Here is a 19,996-nt window from a genome sequence, read left to right as displayed (position 1 = left end):
TTGTTAAATTTTTAAACAAAAAATCAAAAACGGTAGCAAAAATAAGTTTTAAGGCGTTTATAACACACATTAAATATAAATAATCGAAAATAAAACTTACATTTTTTTGATATTTTACAATTTAAATTGACTTCCTCACTCTTTTTTTTGTTTTCATGATTTATAAAATATGCTGGTAATTAAAATTAATTTATAGGCATTAAAATAGACAATAGGTGCAGGAAAATATTTTAATAAATAATAACTATCGTGATATGGCCATATATAGGCTACTTTAAAGTCAATACGTTCTGCATATGTCAAGCAATGTAATCTATATCAGTGGGGTAGCTTTATTTTAGTGTAAAGATGGATATAAAGTATTTAAAAAAATCAAAATGCACTTTTTATGTCAATAAATTAACATATATACTTAAGTAAAAGGTAAATTTAAACCTTAAAAATAGAGCTTAAATTCATGAAAACATAATTCAAAATTCCGTTTAACTTTTATTTAAAAAAATAAAATTGTAAATTAAGATATTATGTCTGTTTAAACGCAATTATTATGTATTTATACATCTAAATACAGCCCCATCTACTAACACAAAAAATGTTATAAAAATAATTTATTCGCCATTTACTTTATATTCAAACACTTAAACCTTTTTAATTATATAAAGTTAACCACCTTTAAATATCTTTAATATTTTATAGTATTCATAACCTTCACTATGTTTTTAAATAAGCATTGAGTCCTGGAATTTTTAAAATTACAAAAATAAATAGTGCGATCTCTAGGTAGGGTTTATTAATATAAAAATAAATTTATAAGCATCATTTTTAATTTTTCGGGTTAGGAAAAATAATATTTTTTAAACTCCCAGCTGGGCATTTGTTAATATTAGGGGGCTCATAAATGTCTAGATATGATGAATTTTGTTTTATATCAGGAATATTTCTATCAAATTTTCTTCTTTTATGGCTGACTCTTTCTGTTATACTTTGATATATTTTATGTAGTTTCTCATTATATTTTTTTCTATGATCACTAAAATCAGGTAATCCACATAGCAGAGCCTTAAAATTATCCAATAAAACAGAGCGCAAATTTTTCGTGCTTTCTTTGATAAATAAATGAAAATTTGAACTTATATTTGTTGTTAAAATCTGATTTGTGAAGGCATCTATCAATGCCCTTTCATTGTAAAATTTACAAGATTTTATCAATTTTATTATTTCTGTATTTTTTATTGAATCACTCAAGTACATAGATGCGCTATTATTATACATCAATGAATCACTTATGGATTCGATATATATACAATTCTCTACATTTATAATTCTATATACTATATTAGTTGTATTGTTTTTAAAATAAAGAACTTGCGATTTAAGTAAGCTCAGAATTATTTCATTATCTGTATTGCACAGAAGCATTTTATCTCGAACCACATTTTCATAATTGTAATCTTCATATCTACATTTGTTTTGGCCTAAAACTTCATCTGTATTTTTTAAGTAATCTAAATGCACGTATCTTACTTTTAAATTGGGTTTTTGGTAAACAAAAATATCGATTATGGGCTTTATCTTTTTGCCCGATGAATCCTTAACTGTTATTCCTTTCAAATATACTTTATGGAAGTTGTATAGATTATATAAAGTTTCTGTAAGTGTTACTCCTAAAACATCACGTATCACTTCCTTTCTACATATGACATGTCCATCTACAACGGGATAATTTATGTATGTTTTATTGGTATTTTCTTCATTAAAACAAGAACTTTGTTTGCTTTCGGATTTATCAGCTTTTAATATTATTTCTTTTGAGTCATCTTTAATAATATTTTTGTTATATCTAGAATCAAGGATATTTTCATTTTCTTCATCTATTATTTTGATTTGGATGTGTGTGTCTATAATGTTTTTCTCAAAAATACCTATGGATATATCATGCTCTACAATCTCCATTCCACTTGATAAAACTCTTTCAATTATATGATCCTTTGCTAGCCTTAATTTTTCAAAAATAGCGTGGATATTCGTGTTTGCCTTTAAATTCTCTGCTTCAAAAATTATTAGTATTATCATCACAGGGTATAAATTTAATGAGATCAAAAGAAATGGCTTGAAACTAATTAAAGATATAAAAAAACCTGTAAATTTAATATTTTAATTATATTTATCAGACATTTTTTATGCGTAACATGGCATATTGAACTATATTTGTAATTATAACGACTTAAATTTTAAAAAAACGAGCAGTGGAAATTGCAATGGCATTGTTGCTACTGCGAACTAATTTAATCGTATCAATAATCAGCATTTCTTTAAAATTTTATTAAAGGCCCATTAATCCCTTTTTATGTACAGCACAATATTTTTAAATGGTATTTCATATAAAATTGAACAACTACCTTTTCAGCATTGTAAGGTAAAAATAATATTAAAAGAGCAAATTGTAAAAAAAATTCTAATTGAATTTACTTTATTTATTTATGTTTTACTTCTATTACCTTTTAGGAAGTTCGCTTTATACTAATAGGAACTATTGCTTAACTGATGCGTCTCTCTGTGGAACTCCCCCAGTACTCATTGTCACCCATAATCACCGTGGATTCGACCCTTTCTCATAGTCGGCAGTCATTATGTGGAGGGAATGAGATTCTGTCTACTGTTCATCGCTAAGAGTGTCAAGTTACAACCACAATCTACACTTACCTATATCCTTGCTGAACGGTGTGGGATCTTTTTCATTCTGGAGACACAGTTAAACGGTTTACACAGCAACCTCCTATTTCTCATGGCTTGTCAATGCTTTAGGGTTTATCTTTTATTGTTCACTGGCCGCCCCTTGTGTATTTTTCTTGAGAGTAAATTCGTTTTGGAAATTAGTGGGGTGGGTGGAATCCGCGACCCCTCACACTGAGGTCCGACTTATAAACCACTCAACCATACCACCCCCTATCCTAAATTGAAAAAAAAAATTATAAAATTATTCAATGTAAAAAGTATAGATCTTCTTGAACAGCTTGTAATCTCGTATCAGGAAAAGTATAGAAAAATTATATGGTCATTCGAAAATCTAAATTCATCGCATTTATAATTTGAAGATTCTTAAATTTATTTTATGTCTTCTGTTCATAAATTCATAGATTATTTTAATTGATTGCCAAACTTCTTTTATAAATAATTTATTTATTTTGTACGAATTTTAAAAACATCGCCCCCTACGGGGATCGAACCCACAGCCTTTCGGTTAAAAGCCGAACGCTCTACCGATTGAGCTAAGGAGGCATGGAGAAATATATTATCAACCATGGTATTCTATTTATTTTATGTTTATAAGCGGCAACATGTATATAATAAAAAAAAGTCATTATAAGTTCTTAAATGATAGAAAAAGAGTTGAATATATTAGTCTTGAACTTAGATATGTATTTTATAAGACTGTAAATATTATGTGCTTGAAAAGAATATACATAAAATCTATAATATAGAGTAATCCAAAGTTTTGCCCGAGCAAACATGCCAATTCAAATGAAAAAATAGCGTTTGGATTATTATGTATATATATAATTACGTTTTTTATCCAATAAATCGCATATTAAGGAGTTAGGAATACCAACTGAGGCATATGCACAAACACTAGGATGATAAAGGCACTTTAACAATAAGTCTGGAAATAAGAAGGTGGATGAAAAAGATTGTTGAGATGGTGAATTTTGAAGAAATAATAGTCATATCTGCTCTAAAGAGCATTCAGAAGTTTTACTTGAATAATATTAAATAGCTAAAAATAAAATTGACTCATAAATAAATAAATATACATATAAACAAATCATATTTTTTTTGTTCTTCAAGTCTTATATATCCATAAAAACTTATGTTTCCAATCCTTTTTTGCGATAAAAACAAATGAAATCAATATTAACTCCAATTATCGATAGATCTAGATCTTTAAAATGGTTAAGAATCAAATGTGTAAATTCAAAGGAATAGGCTAGCTTTTCTTTAATCGATATAGAAACATGATTTTTGAAGAAAAGTCAAATGCCAACACTACGGAAATACATAAAGCTACTGATCACTTTACAAGTAGATGTAAAGATTTTTTTCGATATAACTATAAGCAGAAGCATCATGAATTATTAAAGTGTATTCAAATTATTTATGTTCTCAAAAAAATTTAGCTTACAAAATTACAATCAATCAGAAGATATTTATTTAAGAAAAAAACAGAACTAAATAATAGTAATAAACGTAGATACTAGAATAAAAACATAAATATGATTTTCGCCACCCGCAAGATAAAATTATGCATTATTAAAATAAAAACCCTTGAGGATATTTACAGAAACTGAAATAACGAGCGAAAATCATCTGATTAATGTTATAAATAAAAAAAAAGATATATTAGCTAATGAAATCCCCCTAATTTCAAATCCTTAACACGTATGATACCATATGTCATAAAATAGGATAGTGGTGATCATAAAATATCATAAGTTGTATATTAACAAGTTAAAAGTCTACCGAAGCAAAATCATCCCATAAACAATATAATTGGGTGAAATACTTGAATAAACAACTATTTAAAGAAGAAGAGCTATAGAATATTGTACTAATGAATAAATAAAAAATTTTAATTAGCTAATCAATTTCATCTACAAACTAAAGTTTTTATCGAACAAATTTAAATGGCAAAAAATATATTTTTTTATGGGCAAATATAGTCTAAATTTATTGACCAGCTGGTTAATCTAAAAAATGAATAGAAGATCGACATGAAAAATGCCAAGATTACAAAATTTTAATTTTTGATAAATATCCGCCATTTAGATATAAATCAAAGGATACATGTGCTGCTAGATGCATTGGACAATTATAATTTAAAAAAAAATAAGTCAGAAAATTTCTGCTGTATACTATAAAATACACCTGTACTGCCAAAAACTTCTATAGTTTCAGATTTGGTTTTTTTTCAGCAATATTTGGAATAATCAAAAAATCAAGATAAAGCTAAAGAACTTCCTGTAAACAGAATAAAAATAGTTTTAATGAATAAAAGGTTTTTTTTACGAGAAAATTTAAAAATTTTAAATTAATGACTCAGAATTCGGAGTTACAAAATCGAGACAATCAAACACAAGCACATTATTAAGTAAAATTGTGATTTTGTTTGTTATTTTACAATTTAAAAATAATATATGCGCAATGTGTGTATTTCATGTGTTTTATATGAGCATTATAAAATCAAGGAATGCTTGAAACAAGAATCGAGTATAATATGCCACGTCAGATCAATGTATCTAATAAATTAAAATTTTGATCATTTTAGAGACTTTGGTAAAAATATATTATATGTAATGAATAAAAAAGGCATTGTGACTAAAACTTTATCAATAATCAATTTTTGTCAATTTAAAATAATTTTATTTATAAACTGTACTACTAATAACTTTATTATGCAGAAATATTTTATGGATATTGACCTAAACCATATGAATGATTATCATTGTCATTCAAATCTTGATGTAATTACAATTTAAATCATATGACTAAACTTGCCTTAATTACGTTAGCATGTAAATAAATGATAGTAGAGTAAGTAGTTCAAAAGTTTAGATTAACAGATATTTTAAAAAGTTAATTATATTACTATATGATATTTTTGTGAAAATTTGAAACTGGTTATGACTATATATCCCTATATTCAACGTCTTGTCTTAATTTTTCATACTTCATGTGTCTTTAGCTCTAAATTATAGTACTCTTCTTTTTTGTGGCATTATATCTACAGAATTATGCAAATACACAGACTATTTTGCGTTTGCTCAAAGAATATTTTTTCAGCATAAAATAATTAGGCTGCTCTCATTTCTATATTAATGAATCGATTTGAGATGATTATGTCTTAGCTATGCAACGTAATATTTTTAAAATCTTTTATCTGTAATTCGTTCAATTCAACCCAGAAAATCAATACAAGTGCCTGATTAGAACTATTCACAAAAGATTCCCTAAAAATTTTATCATGAACAAAAATAAATTATCTATATAAATGATAAAAAACAGTAAGAAATAAAAGTGGTAATATTCGGGCAGAATATGACAAGATAAATACCCTAAAAAAGAAGAAGATAAAGGATTGTAAACTTAAAGAGGTGATTATAAACTTAGAACTTGAATAGATTGTTCTATTCTAATAAAATCGGCTATTTTTAGATATTCTAAAACACTCTGAATTTAAATAGACAAATTGTAATCTATCACCTAAATTATTTTATTTTATGTTAATACTAAAACTTGACCACAGTAATATTTACATGACAAAAAAAAATTTTCGTTCCTTTACAAGGGTTCTTTTAAATGGGCTAAAATACTTGATTTTAAACAATGATTTTTTGTGTTCGATAATTTCTTTCCAAAACATAATTCCTTTACATAGGCTAAAAATTAACACATCGAGGACAAGAAAATACGCCAGCCCAATAACGAAAAAAAAATCATCTACTTCTAAATTTATATGTGGGTCTTCTATCAGATATAAATTACAAGAAATGATGTTAATTAATCCAAAAAATTCATTCTTTCCTCTTATTTACAGATATGTATCATCTAACTTTGCAAAAATATTTATAAATTTTTCAATAAATTTGATAAATAGCGTTTTAAATAGTCTAATATAGTTATTTTTTTTACTTTATCTTAGAATATTTTATCTAAGATATTTTTGTGTAGATAAATCTGCTCAATATTTTACAGTACAAACCAGACACATTTATTGCCAAAAAAAGAAAAAAAATATCTCTCCGATATGGTAAACCTTATATACAGAATACTATTTCAATCAAGTTAAGTAAAAAAATTGTCTTGCACAATTGGATAAAATCTTTAAAGAATAGCCAAGGTATATTTATGCTAAAGGTGACTTGAAATAAAATAAAAACTATCGAAATACATCATCTATTAATTTATACCAATTCAAACAATTTATTTGAAATCAATTTTGATACTTAAAACAAAATTATGTAATTACTGAATTGTAAAAGCAAATAAATTGCACATAAAACCACTTAATCCGAAATAAATTTAAATAATCCAAAAGTATGAATATGAAAATTCAAAATAATGATTTATTTACAATCGTAAATACAAAAAAAGTGCTAATATTATCATTTTGCATCTATAGTACATGAATACTGCTCTAATATTGTTTCTTAAGCTATTTATAAGGATATAATAAAGGCGAAATTGATAATTCTATTGCTAAAAAATACAAACAGAAACCATGTAAATGCGATTTCTATTAAATAATTTTAACATGCAGCTAATTTTGTTCCAGATTAAAACATATCTATCGATTAAATATTATAATCTAGTAATCGTATTTATTTTTATATACATACAAAAATGTAATTGATGTAAGGTCTTCTCTTACCTTTAAATCGGTCTAAATTATGAATTTTTAGAACCGTTATTAAGAAATCGAATTAAATAAGTTTTTTAACTTTAATATTTAAGCTGGAAAATAATTTAACTAGCAACTTTAAATATGCATGCAAACGATAACACTCATCACAAATTGTCATATTTTTAAAAGATGAATAGATTCCAAATATTAAAAATAATAGTGAAGAAAGAAAAATATATTAAAAGACTTAGAATGTTATATTTGATTAGTAAATATATAAAATAATAGTGAAGAAGCAAAAATATATTAAAAAACCTTTTCAATGTTAAATTTGATTAAAAAATATTAAAAATAAGAGTGAAGATATAAAAATATATATAAAGACTTATAATGTTAAACTTTATTAAAGAAATAAAAATATATTTAAAGCCTCTTTTTGCATAAAAATTTTCTTCTTTAATATTATTTTATATTTTTGTAACCATAAAATTTTTCAATGGTCTTGATAATCTAGTTTTAAGCAGAAAAATGGTAAATATCTTTACAAGCGATAATAAGTATTTAGGGTAATAAGCAAAAATGCCATAATTTACTATTTATAAGCTAATTTGAAATACAAATAGACTATAGAAGCTATCATTCGGAATATTTTATGGAATATATGTTTTTAAGATTCATACTACTTTTCGGTGAAAATTATTGCCATAACATAAATGTACAATATAAAACTACAAAGGAAGAAATTTATTGCTAGTCCTCAAAGTAAATCTGATGCATTTCAAAATAACAAGTTTTTTTGTGATGATTATTATGGTAGTATACGCTTATGCTGTTTTTATTGATGAGTTTCATATATTTAATGGTTTATTTTAGGCAGTAATCTCCGCATTTAAAGAATTGGATTCTTTAGGCAATATTAGACATGTTTTTCGCAAAAATCTTTTTGATGTTATTATTATTCCCAATTGAATAATTTAAAGGAATACAGCAGAAAATTCAAAAGAGCTAATTTAAAATTTCTAAAATGCATTACCCCAATTTAGAAGGCTATTCTTTTCTCAAACCATGAAAGAAATTTTGCAAGCTGTTCTTGCAAATTACGGAAATTTCACTTCTTGGATCTTTTTATAAAAACTTTTGATTAATCTTTATATTGTTACTTACTTATTGCCTGAAACCAATGAATTCGTTTATTTAAAAATTCCATCATGGAAAAAAAATCGAATTCAAAAAAATATATTTTACATTCTTAAAAGCATATATGTTTTTCACAATCTTGCCTACAAATTTATAAATTTTTTTTGGTTACAAATGAAATTTTTTCTGTGTTTTTTTATATATATTTTGCAAATAAAAGTCTGATTTTTTTAATGAAATTTTTGTATTTTATAAATAAAAACAGATAGGCTGACTGTTATTTAGAATATCAACATGTAGGCAGACTTTTAAATTTAAATATTGTCTAAATATGGTACATTTTATTTTATAAAAAGCTCTTTTTAAATGAAGTACCAATGTTATTTTATCAATATCATATATTTTTTTATATAAGAAGCCTGTATAAATAAATATATATTTTTTAAACAAAAAAAGATTTATTAAACTAAATGAATGTACATTCTTCAAATTTTGAATTCTTTTATATATTATGATACCCTTAAATATGCCAATAAAAATTTTTTAAATAATTTAAATATAATTTTTTTTTAATATTGCTTTAAATTTTTAAATTTCCAATCTAGGTATAAATTATTTTTTTTAAAATTTTCTTTATCGGTTTTTTTTGCAATTAATTGGGAAAGATCATATTATAAATCTGATATAAAATATTTCTGTTTATTGATTTTAAAAAATATAAATACAGCTAAATATATTCATATAATGAATACTAAAATATATTGTTTTATTTTGTTTCTATACGTAATTTTTAATGTTACGGCTTTAGCTAAAATGTACTTTTCGAGTGAAGCCACAAGAATTCAAAACCATAATAATAGGAAGTGTAAGAATTTTGGGTTATTTCAGAATTTTGAAGCAATAAAAAACATTTATCCGGAATTCGAAGATCGCTGCATAGAGAAGAAAAAGCTTCGTAATTACATAGAAAAATTTCCTACACTTAATTACAATATGTGCTGTGGTAAAATTGCTGTTAGAGATGCATGTTTTGAAGCTCGCAGAATCGCTTGTATTGAGGCTGATAGAAAATACATCAAAAATAATTGTTATATAGCAAATCCAGGAAAATTTTTTAAAGACTGTATTGAAAAAAAAAACAAACACAGATATGAAATATAAGACGCTTTAATTTTTCATAGAATATTTTAGTTAAGATAAAAAATCATTGAAGTTTTTTTTAATTTTTAGCGCCAAAAATTTTTAAATATACGTTATACAGTTATTTTTTTCAATTATTAAATAAAATATTAAGTATTTTGAGCAAATATTCATGCTTTTCATGTATTCAATTTAATAGAACTTAAATTACACATGAATAAGTTTGAAAGAAAATAAATAAGAAATAAAATTTAAATTAAGTATAATAAAATTAATAGTTCTCTAAATTTTTAATAAAAATAAATAAATAGTTAAAGAAATTAGAAAACACTTATTTTGTTCTTATTATATATAAATTATAGCGAAAGAAGTAAACATTAGCCATTATCATCTATAAATAATAATAATAATACCAATATAATATATTGACAACAGAGGCTATTAAAGTTGGATTTTAAAGGTCATTTAAGTGATATGACCCGGGTTAAAGATTTGAAAATCCTCTAGATATTTTAGAATATTAAATTTAAAAATTTTATAGAATTTATAATAGAAAATATTTATTAAGATTCATATACCATTATTTACCCGTTTTTTACAAAATTTAACGGGGTTTCAAAACTGTTATTTTAATAACTTATTTACTAATTTTACCCTTTTTTGATTTAGCTACTATTTAATTTTCGATTAAGACTTCAAATCTTCTTATAATAATTTTTTCAATACTTTACTATTTTCTTTTAATAATATATTAATATTTCCTTTAGCTCCAAAAAATAAATTTTTGGCGTTAAATATGATACTAGGAGTTCTTTGACATGTGTGTTGCATTTAAATTTACGCTCGACGATATTTTTACCCCATATTTGACATTTTTATCAATAATTTTATTTTTAAAGGGATCTCAATCTCGTGTGCACTAAAAATCGGGATTTATCTAGTGAATTTTAGCATTTAACAATGTAAACTAAATCCTAAAATAATAACATGTAAAATTTTATGAAATAACTAAAGATTTTTTTATTTCAAAATGCATGAAAATTTATTCTTAGCCGCGTATTACGTAAAACTCGCTGTTTTTTTCGTAACTTCTATAAAGTTGTAATATGATTTATATTCAAAAAATGTATAGAACAATATAATTTATTAGATGATATCGAAGTTTAAATTATAGAAAACAAATATATCACAAATAAAATGAATATGCACATTTTTAAAGAAACGATAACAGTACAAAAATACAAAAGATTTAATATTTTATAATACATAATCTTGTTATATCCTAAAAACGGGGGTCATGTATCGGAATTAAATATAAATTGTAGATTGATGCATAGTATTTTCTGATATTAATTAAATCTGAAAATATATCATAAAAATTCAATTTAAAACAAAAAATAATACAAAAACTATACAATTTTATATTACGGCCATACAAAATGATAAAAAACATGACTAAAAATATGTGTGTTATCAAAGCTTTAAAATATAATAATATATAATTCACAGGCGTCTAAGGTTTTTTTGATATTGCTCATTTTAATTGCGTATTAGAGTTTAGCATAGTTTTTTGCCAGCTAAATAACATGTGTATGTATAAACTGGGTTATGAATTAGAATGTTGGTTTGCCTTTGTGGGTAAATTACCTATTTTTTAGTCATATAAGAAGGAGTTTTGAATGATTCTCAAATAATATCTGCTTTATAACTCGTATATTTATATAAAATTATATTTTATTTCATAGTTATTCCACATTAATGTCTTTCTCAGTTCTATTATTTTTATATATGCTTCTTCCCATTGCAATCTCTCAATATTTATATATATAATGTGCGATTTTTTACCCTAATATCCCATATTATCACACATTCTTTAATCATTATCTTGTTAAATTTTTATAATACTGTTTAATGAGTAATTCAAGCCTTTTTTATATTAATATATTTAAATACATAATGATAGAAGAAAGGAGAGGAATCGAAAGATATTTAAGCGAAAAGATGTGATCATGTGTATAGATATGACGTTCATGCGGGAAATATATAACGTTATGCTCGAAGAGAAAATATAAAATTATAATGCTAAAATCAGCACATAATAAAACTATTTTTTTAATGATGGTTTATAAATATATTTCGATTCATCTATGCTTTGTATGTTTCTAAGTTATTCACCCACAGTGTTTTAGTATTTTAATTTAAATCTCTAATAATGAATTTTTTTCAAAATTTTTCATATATTTTTATCTACTGCCTTCATAAAATTAAATTTACGCCCGTAATATATCTTCCTTCAAACTAGTTTATTCTGTTCTATATCAAATTTCCGCAATAATCATATTTTCTAATGCTTATTTACTCATTTCATTATATTTTAAACGCCTAACTCTAATAAATATTACAAATTATAGCAAAAGGTCATAAATTATTCGCATTTTATTTGATTTTATATAGCCAGGGTGTCATTATATTCGAATAGCATTGTTTAATAAAAATTCATAACATCGTTTTTATTTTTAATAAGCGCAACAATTTATGACTTAAAATAGTTAACGATGACTATGTATCTATATTCTCAATTTGTATTTGCGTATTGGTGCCAAATTCGCTTTAGTCATATAACAAATTATTTCCATCTTTACTGTAAGTTATACGTATAATATAGTAAAGTGTTTGTTTACAGATTATAGGCTCTTCGTTCACAATTCATATACACCGAAAATTTTGAAACCAGAGAAGATGTATTTATTTACCTTTTTAAAAGGAAAAAATATGGTGAAGCTCAGAATTTTTGAATGGTTGTATCTCTTTAACTCGATATTCATAGATAAATTAAGATGATCTTTTTATAAAAAAATTGCATAATAGCTCTCAACATTTATATGAATATATGTATGTTCGTCATTTTATATACGAAATTCGAGATGAACTTCATCTAAATCTCTTCATTATAAAGATAAATCATCGAGGTCGTCCATTTACATATTCTAAAATTCTATCTACCCTTATAATTTTATGATTATCCAGGATAAGCGACTTCCAGTTTTCAATCACTTTCATATATGATGCTCTGAAATAAATATTACAATATTTATCTCTTTATTGTAAAAATTCTTCCTCATATTTCAAAAAAATCACAAATAATTTCATTTTTATTGTTTAGATCAACCACACACAATGTGATTTTTACATTAAATTTGTCAAATAAATACGACATTTACTTGTCGGAATGATCTACGCCTCATTTTAGAAATCAAATATTTAATAATTTTAACTTTTTTATAATTTTTTTTTATGCTGTAAAATATGAACAAAGATAAATGATAAATGTGAATCTTTTAAATACATAATATATGTTTCCGTAGTAATTTACTGATCATTTATATACTTTCATCAATTAAATTTGATTTTAGAAAAGTATCACAGTTTAGTTCAATAAAAATCACACCTTATAACGAATACTTTGCAAATAAGATATTCGCTGTCTATCACTCAGAATAAATTATTTTGCGATAATTTTTTTTTGTTTTACTCGTAAAATTGTCCTTGGGATTACAGAATATTTATATATATTTTTTAATATTAAAATCATCAGTATTACTCTTTAAAATAGATGCAGAGCTTTTTATATTATTCTATTCTTCCGTTTTTCTCCTATATACATATAATAAATGTAATTCCTGCATGAAAATATAAACATTTAGTGTTACCTTTTATAGTCTTGTGTCAAAACTACTAGCATCGATTCAATATATGCCTGTTAAAATTATACAAAAAATATTCTATGGATTTTTCAAAGATATATTCATAGAAGATTTTCTATTGATGCTCATTTTAAGTTAGTGGTTTAGTGAATGGAATAAGTATATATAATAATTATAAAAATATATATTAACAAAGAAATAAATGCGCTAACATGATGTTTGTTTCAAAAACATAACTTACAATATCGTTCTATAAATAAAGCTAAAATCTCTTTAATCCGGAATTTCTTTTTTCGCGATGCTAACAAAAAATAATTTGTGACTATAGTAAAAGAATATTAACTTACTATTTTTTTATCATTTAAATTAATACATACTTCGTAAGGCATATTCTAATATATCTTAAAATGTGCTCATTGGTTCAAGGTGTTCGCCTATATCGTTAGATATTACATCAAAACCATACATTTTTTAATTCATATCTATTTTTTTATAAACTCGCGATAATATTAATAAGATTTTTACATGTTCATTTATTTTTTTAGCTAAAATTTAATAATTTATGCATAATGTAAACTCCAAAGTATGTTTTTACAAGATATCGCTTGTGATCTTATTTTAATCATCAAAATTTATATTATAATTAAAACAAAATATCGATATGTTATATAATTTTAAAGTATGCTGTTATATCTCATATAGGCAAAAAAATCCCAGGATGATGATAAAAATACAGCGTACTTTTTTTTTGCTGATGTCGTCTATTATTTTTTGAATAATTATGCTATTTGTTTTTTCTGAAAATACTCTTGTCGTTGCGGGATATTTTATTTATTTTTACGTTTGAATCCAGCAGAAAACTTGATTTTTTTTAATTTCAAGATGTTTTTGCATTCCCTTATCCCGCAAAAGTTTTGAAAGCTTAAAAATTAAGTTTCTAAGAATAAAATTATACTTGAATGGTCAATAAACTTCTAATTTTAATCATATATGCTCTCTAGTATCCCCACGGGACAAATAATTTGAAATAAAGTTCGATGAATTCCAAGTATATCAATTTAATTGCAATGATAACAGAAAATAACCTGAATTTTACTTATAAATCGCAGGTATATAAATAAATTGTATACTTACAGCTATAAAAATAAATAGACTTTGATAAGATTTTCTTTATATTTTTAATATATTCTGAAACGGGACTATTCGTAAAATTTCAAATATAATTTCAGCATATTTATTGTCTAATTATATTATTTATAAGCGGCAGGTAAATTATTTTCTTTGGAATCTTCGAATATAAATAGTCAATATTTGAGTGAGTTTTAGATAAACTCTTCCTAACAAAAATGATATGTTCTATTTAATATATACACAAATGTCACAAACTTGTTCTTTTAATTTAAAATACAAACATAAATTTTTTCCATAAAATACCTAAATTTGATGATTTTTTGCTTAAAAAAATCCAATAAGCATAGAATGCTTAAAATATGTACGTAGATGATGTTGAAGTTATTTTAAGGGGATATTCTATCATTAATATATTTTCATTGATTATTTTTAGCTTACCTGTAGAATATATAAGCTGTAAATTATTTTAATAACTTTTAGATACTTAATTTTAACAAAATTAAAATGTAATTCCTCAAAAAATTAGTTCTTTAAAACAATCAGTATTTATTGAAAGTCACTGCTTTTAATTTGCGTGCTTTATAATTTTATATCCTAAAAAAATTCCAACGAATTTTTAAAATTTTGTTTTATAATTTATTACTCATATAATATGCGATTATTAGATAGATAAATATCAGAAACTTTTTTTGAAATATTATTCTATATGGTCTCAAAAAAATCTAGAAAATCATATAAAATATTTCGTTATTAATAACTATATGAAAATTACAGTTGTAGTCTTTTTCTGCAGAAAATAGACACCCATAAAGTTATCACTATGTATAATATCGAAAATAAACGGGATACGTGTGTTTCCTTTTCTTATAATATAAATTTCATGGAATGCTGTTTTTTCAATATATTCATCATTTTTTCTCATTTTGTCATAGAGGCTTTTTAAATACGTATAGAGCAATAAAAAGCATATACATGAGAATATATATATCTCATCATACATATTTTTATACAATAAATTTCCTATCAAATTCCATTCCACTGATTATTACTGGCTAATTCTGTAAACCTTATTATTGCTCCATTATTCAAATTTAGTGAGCGTAAATACCCATTAAGACATGAATTAAAAATCATATTATCAACTAACGGTGGTTTTAGTTAAATTTTCTGATATAAAATCTCGAAATTTTATCTGGTAATAGCGTTATATTCTATTAAATATAAAAATCTAACAAAATCTTTTTTTTACCTATTCACTGAATTTTAGTTTTTTTTGCATCTACACCATGGGTGAATATGTTATATTCGGCGTAAAATCTGTTTCTGGTGGCCTATTTTTATGTTATCAATCCTTTCTATATTGAAATATCTTTTTTCTTTTAAAGTTTAGTGATAGAGATGAAAAATTTGAGTAAAAATAGTATGTAAAATTAATTAGCTATTTAACCCCTTAAATATTAATGAATGTATTTTTTTATCCTTTTTCTTGGATTTCACGCAATTTTTTTTTGTTGGTTTAAAATTTATAAATGCGGTTTTTGTTCAATTAAAATTTCTTCTTCACGTCACTAGTTTTTTTTTTGAAAAAAAACGCTTTTTCTTGTTAGGTGATTACAAATAGATGTCAAATATTTCCTCATCTAATTTTGGATTAGAATAATCCTATTGCCTTTGATGTAATTGTGGTTACTTAGAAACACCAACAGCAAACAATAGTTAAATAATATCAATTTTAACTAAGTTTCAATTTTAAGCTATTATTCATTTAAGATAAACTAAAATTAACATTATATTAAAAAAATGTTAACAAAGAAAATATAATTATAAAATAGTGTTCAGTAACGCAGAATTTTAAATTTTGTGAAATATATTGGAAAAAAACCACTATAGTAGACTATTGATGCTAATGGTGGTAGAAAGAGGTGTATAAATAGCAGCATTTCGTGAATATACTGAAGTGGATAGTTTTTAAAATAGATAGCCCACAGAAGATGGTTATACAGAAGATTAGTTGGAAATAAGAATTGATATATCCTGCTTTCTAAAGTATTATCAAGAAATATTTACAAAGTTCTAAAAATTTAATATTCATAATTAAACATAAATATTTTACTACATTATTAAAAGCAATATGATTTTTACAAACTATTCTTTATCGTTTTAAATGCGATATATAGAAAATAAACGTTTCATAAAATTATAGGACATAGTGCCCATGTGTTTTTTTATTTATAATTTAATCAAAACTTTTGTATAAATAACAAAAGTAAATATCATGTAAATACATAAAAAAGAGAATGATTTTGTTTAGAAACTTCGAGAATACTATCAAATAAAATTCATGAATTCAGCTTTTTTGTGTAAGAAATCATGTTTATTATTTTTTTATTTTTGTGTTGAGATGTTTTATCCATCTTCAGATATAACACTAAAGATCATTGTATTTTCTTCAATCTATATATTAAAATTAGTTGTATTTGTATTCAACTTAGTTTACTCTGATATCAAACCAGCAAGGTAGTATGTGATTTATCTCGGTGTGTAATAGTTTAAAGCAATTCAGGTAGTGTTATTTTTTGATTCTAACTAATCCTTGGATATCATATATGTTTATATAGCTTTGATAATAAAAAAATATAATTTTTCATATTTATATACTATTTTACGTGTATTAATAATTTGTAAGGCTAAAAAGAAAAAAAATGTAAATAAAAAAAGATATGCGTTTCACTCCTAATACCATATTAAGTGTTACATGTCCATAAAATATCATCAAAAATATAAATACAGATTTTGGAATCAAGATTTACTGTTTTAATGTTTCGTACATTCTACAGTTTGTTGCTATTACATAATTTTTTAATTTATAAAGAAAAATGTTTTTTTATCATTCTTCTTATTTATTATTATGTTAATTTTAGAAACTATTGGTATTTATATATTTTAAAGTCAACTAATCGATGTTTGGATAAATTTGATATTTTAAGATGACTTTCACGTGATTTGTCAATATTTATGGGTGTAATATTAAAAAAAAAAACGTACAATAAATGCTTGTTTTGCAAAATAAAAAAATTGTCATGAAATATTTCGGATAAAAAATTAGTTATGAATAAAAATGGAAAGTATTTTATTGTGTGACATAAATTATTTCATCTACTAAAATATTAATATACTTGGTAGTTCAAAAATATATATTCAAAGCTGTATTACTTACCTTTTAAACCGGATTTCGAATTATTTTTAAATTTGAGACTAATTTTAAGCCCAAAAAACAGTTGAAATAGGTTCAATAAAAAGATAAACACACAAACGAATTTTTTTTTGTATGTTTTATACATAACTATGATTGGATCTTCATGTAATTGTTATACCTTTATAAACCTTATATACATTTTTTAATCTAAACTATATCAAAAATAAAATAATTGCTCCTAAAATCTTTAAACCTTCATGTCTTATATCTAAAAGGTTTTCCAATCAAAATCTATTATTTGAATATCCTCTAGTTCGCATAATACTTCTTGTCATATTCTCTTCGCACCTTCTTCATCATCATCTTTTCTGTAAACTATAGTTCAAATTTCTTTCTCAAAACTATTATACTTTCATTTATCTTATCCTATTTTCAAAGCTTATTCCATGCATACATAAATCTAAGACATATTAATTCAAGTGTCTTTCACAATCTTATCGTTGTGATATGATTCTTGCTTAACTTGGCATATTCAACTCATTAAAAACATATTGTTATATTTATTGACCACCACATGTTATGATGTATAACTTATGTGTTCTGCATCTGTAAATTTTTGTGTTTATTTGCGCAACGATCATATTTTCTTGTCCTCCAATTTTGAACATTACTCGGAAATCAATTTTCTTTATTCTTATTTCTATTAATGATTTCAAGTTCTTCTTTTTATCGTTCACAAAAATATGTTTGATCATCCGATTAAATTTTTTTCTCATCATAGTTTTTAGAAATAAAATATTGTATTTTTGCGAAAAACAACAGAAAATATGATAAAAAATGTAATAATCGGAATATATTTTATGAAAGAAATTATAAATGTAAAAAAAATGAGAAATTAACTATTTTAGAAATGTGCCAATTTTTTCATAGAATGAGTATTTTCGAATGTCTTTTATTCAATATTAATTTTGCAAGTTAGTTGTATTCAAAGCTACTTTTGTTTTATAGGTACAATTTTCGCCTCTTTAAAAGTATTTGATAGGAGTCTACAAAGTAACTTGAGTCAAAAATTTGTAAGAACTTCAAATACTAGACACAGATTTTTACACTCTTATAATACCAATATTCTTAATTCATCTACTTCTTCTCATATTTGAATTCGAGTTTTTACGAAAATATTATACATTAATTGATGTTCGATCGGATGTGACTATTTATTATTATTGTGCATGGCTATTTATAAATAGATTTTGGAAATTTTTTAACAGTTTTAGAAACTTAGGGGTCTCAAAATATCTTAGATACGAGATATTTCGGATCAGAAATTTTAGGTAAAAAGGTTTTCTTAAATTTCAATCAAACCCCTATGATTTATTTTCATAAACATAACATGTTAAAGGTAATTTTAAAATGTTATTGAAATATGAAATTATAAGCTCTATGATAATTCCAAGCTGGTTATATTATAATATGACCTATAAAAAGTGCTAAAAACATACAATTGCTTAATTATAAACAATATTTAGAATTAGAATATCTCGATAGATACAATCCTTTTTTTGCATCCCATTCTGATGATACTAGGTCATTAAAACCAAATTCGATATTTAAAAGTAAAAACCTATTCTTAGGACGAAATTTCAAATTTATGGGCTAAAGTACGGGTCTTATTTATTATTTTTTCAAGCCGTAAATGAATTTTTTCTCTTAGATAAAAAGCAGCTCAAGATATGATATAAATTTACATTATTACGATTTACATTTTTTAAATTAAATGAAACAAAAATAATATTTATTTTCGAGTTTTACAAGCCAAGGTAAATTTAATTTGTTTATTTATATCATCTAGCTTATATACTTCAAGAAATAGGCGTTTTATCAACTATTAAATTTATTTTCAGCTGCTACATCACTCCGTGTGCCTTCAAAGTAACGTCTTCATTCGTAATTTCTGCTAATTATACCATTTTTCAAAGACGGAAGTCGATTAGAAGATAATAAGATTTTTTCTACTTTTTGCCTGAAGGAATTGATCCAATATGTTCTGCCTTCAACTATATTTTTGCTATTATCTAGAGATTTTCCACTCATATCGATGGAAGAGTTCGATTACTTGCACAGAAACTTCTTCTTCCAGTAAATAAAATTAACTTCATTAGTGATTTAACCTTTTACGGCTAACAAACTGCTCTTTATGGTGTTTTTCTTTATAGTAAATTGTGATTCGTATTTATGGAATTAAATGAGCATCAGTAGAATCTGCGGCCTACAATTAACCGTTTCTTTTAA

General features: G+C 24.1%; 1 non-coding gene across 1 annotated transcript; it reads right to left on the bottom strand.

Moving 5' to 3' along the window:
• Positions 1-3,206: 3,206 nt before the first annotated feature.
• On the bottom strand, positions 3,207-3,279 carry TRNAK-UUU (transfer RNA lysine (anticodon UUU)). The gene has a single exon. It is a non-coding gene; the product is annotated as a tRNA-Lys (tRNA).
• Between the last annotated feature and the right edge of the window lie 16,717 nt (positions 3,280-19,996).

Source organism: Rhyacophila brunnea, unplaced genomic scaffold (genome assembly GCF_057557595.1).
Source record: "Rhyacophila brunnea isolate RB1 unplaced genomic scaffold, BYU_Rbru_1.0 scaffold_40, whole genome shotgun sequence".
NCBI classification, from domain to species: domain Eukaryota; kingdom Metazoa; phylum Arthropoda; class Insecta; order Trichoptera; family Rhyacophilidae; genus Rhyacophila; species Rhyacophila brunnea.
This window is presented reverse-complemented; position numbering and strand designations above follow the sequence as displayed.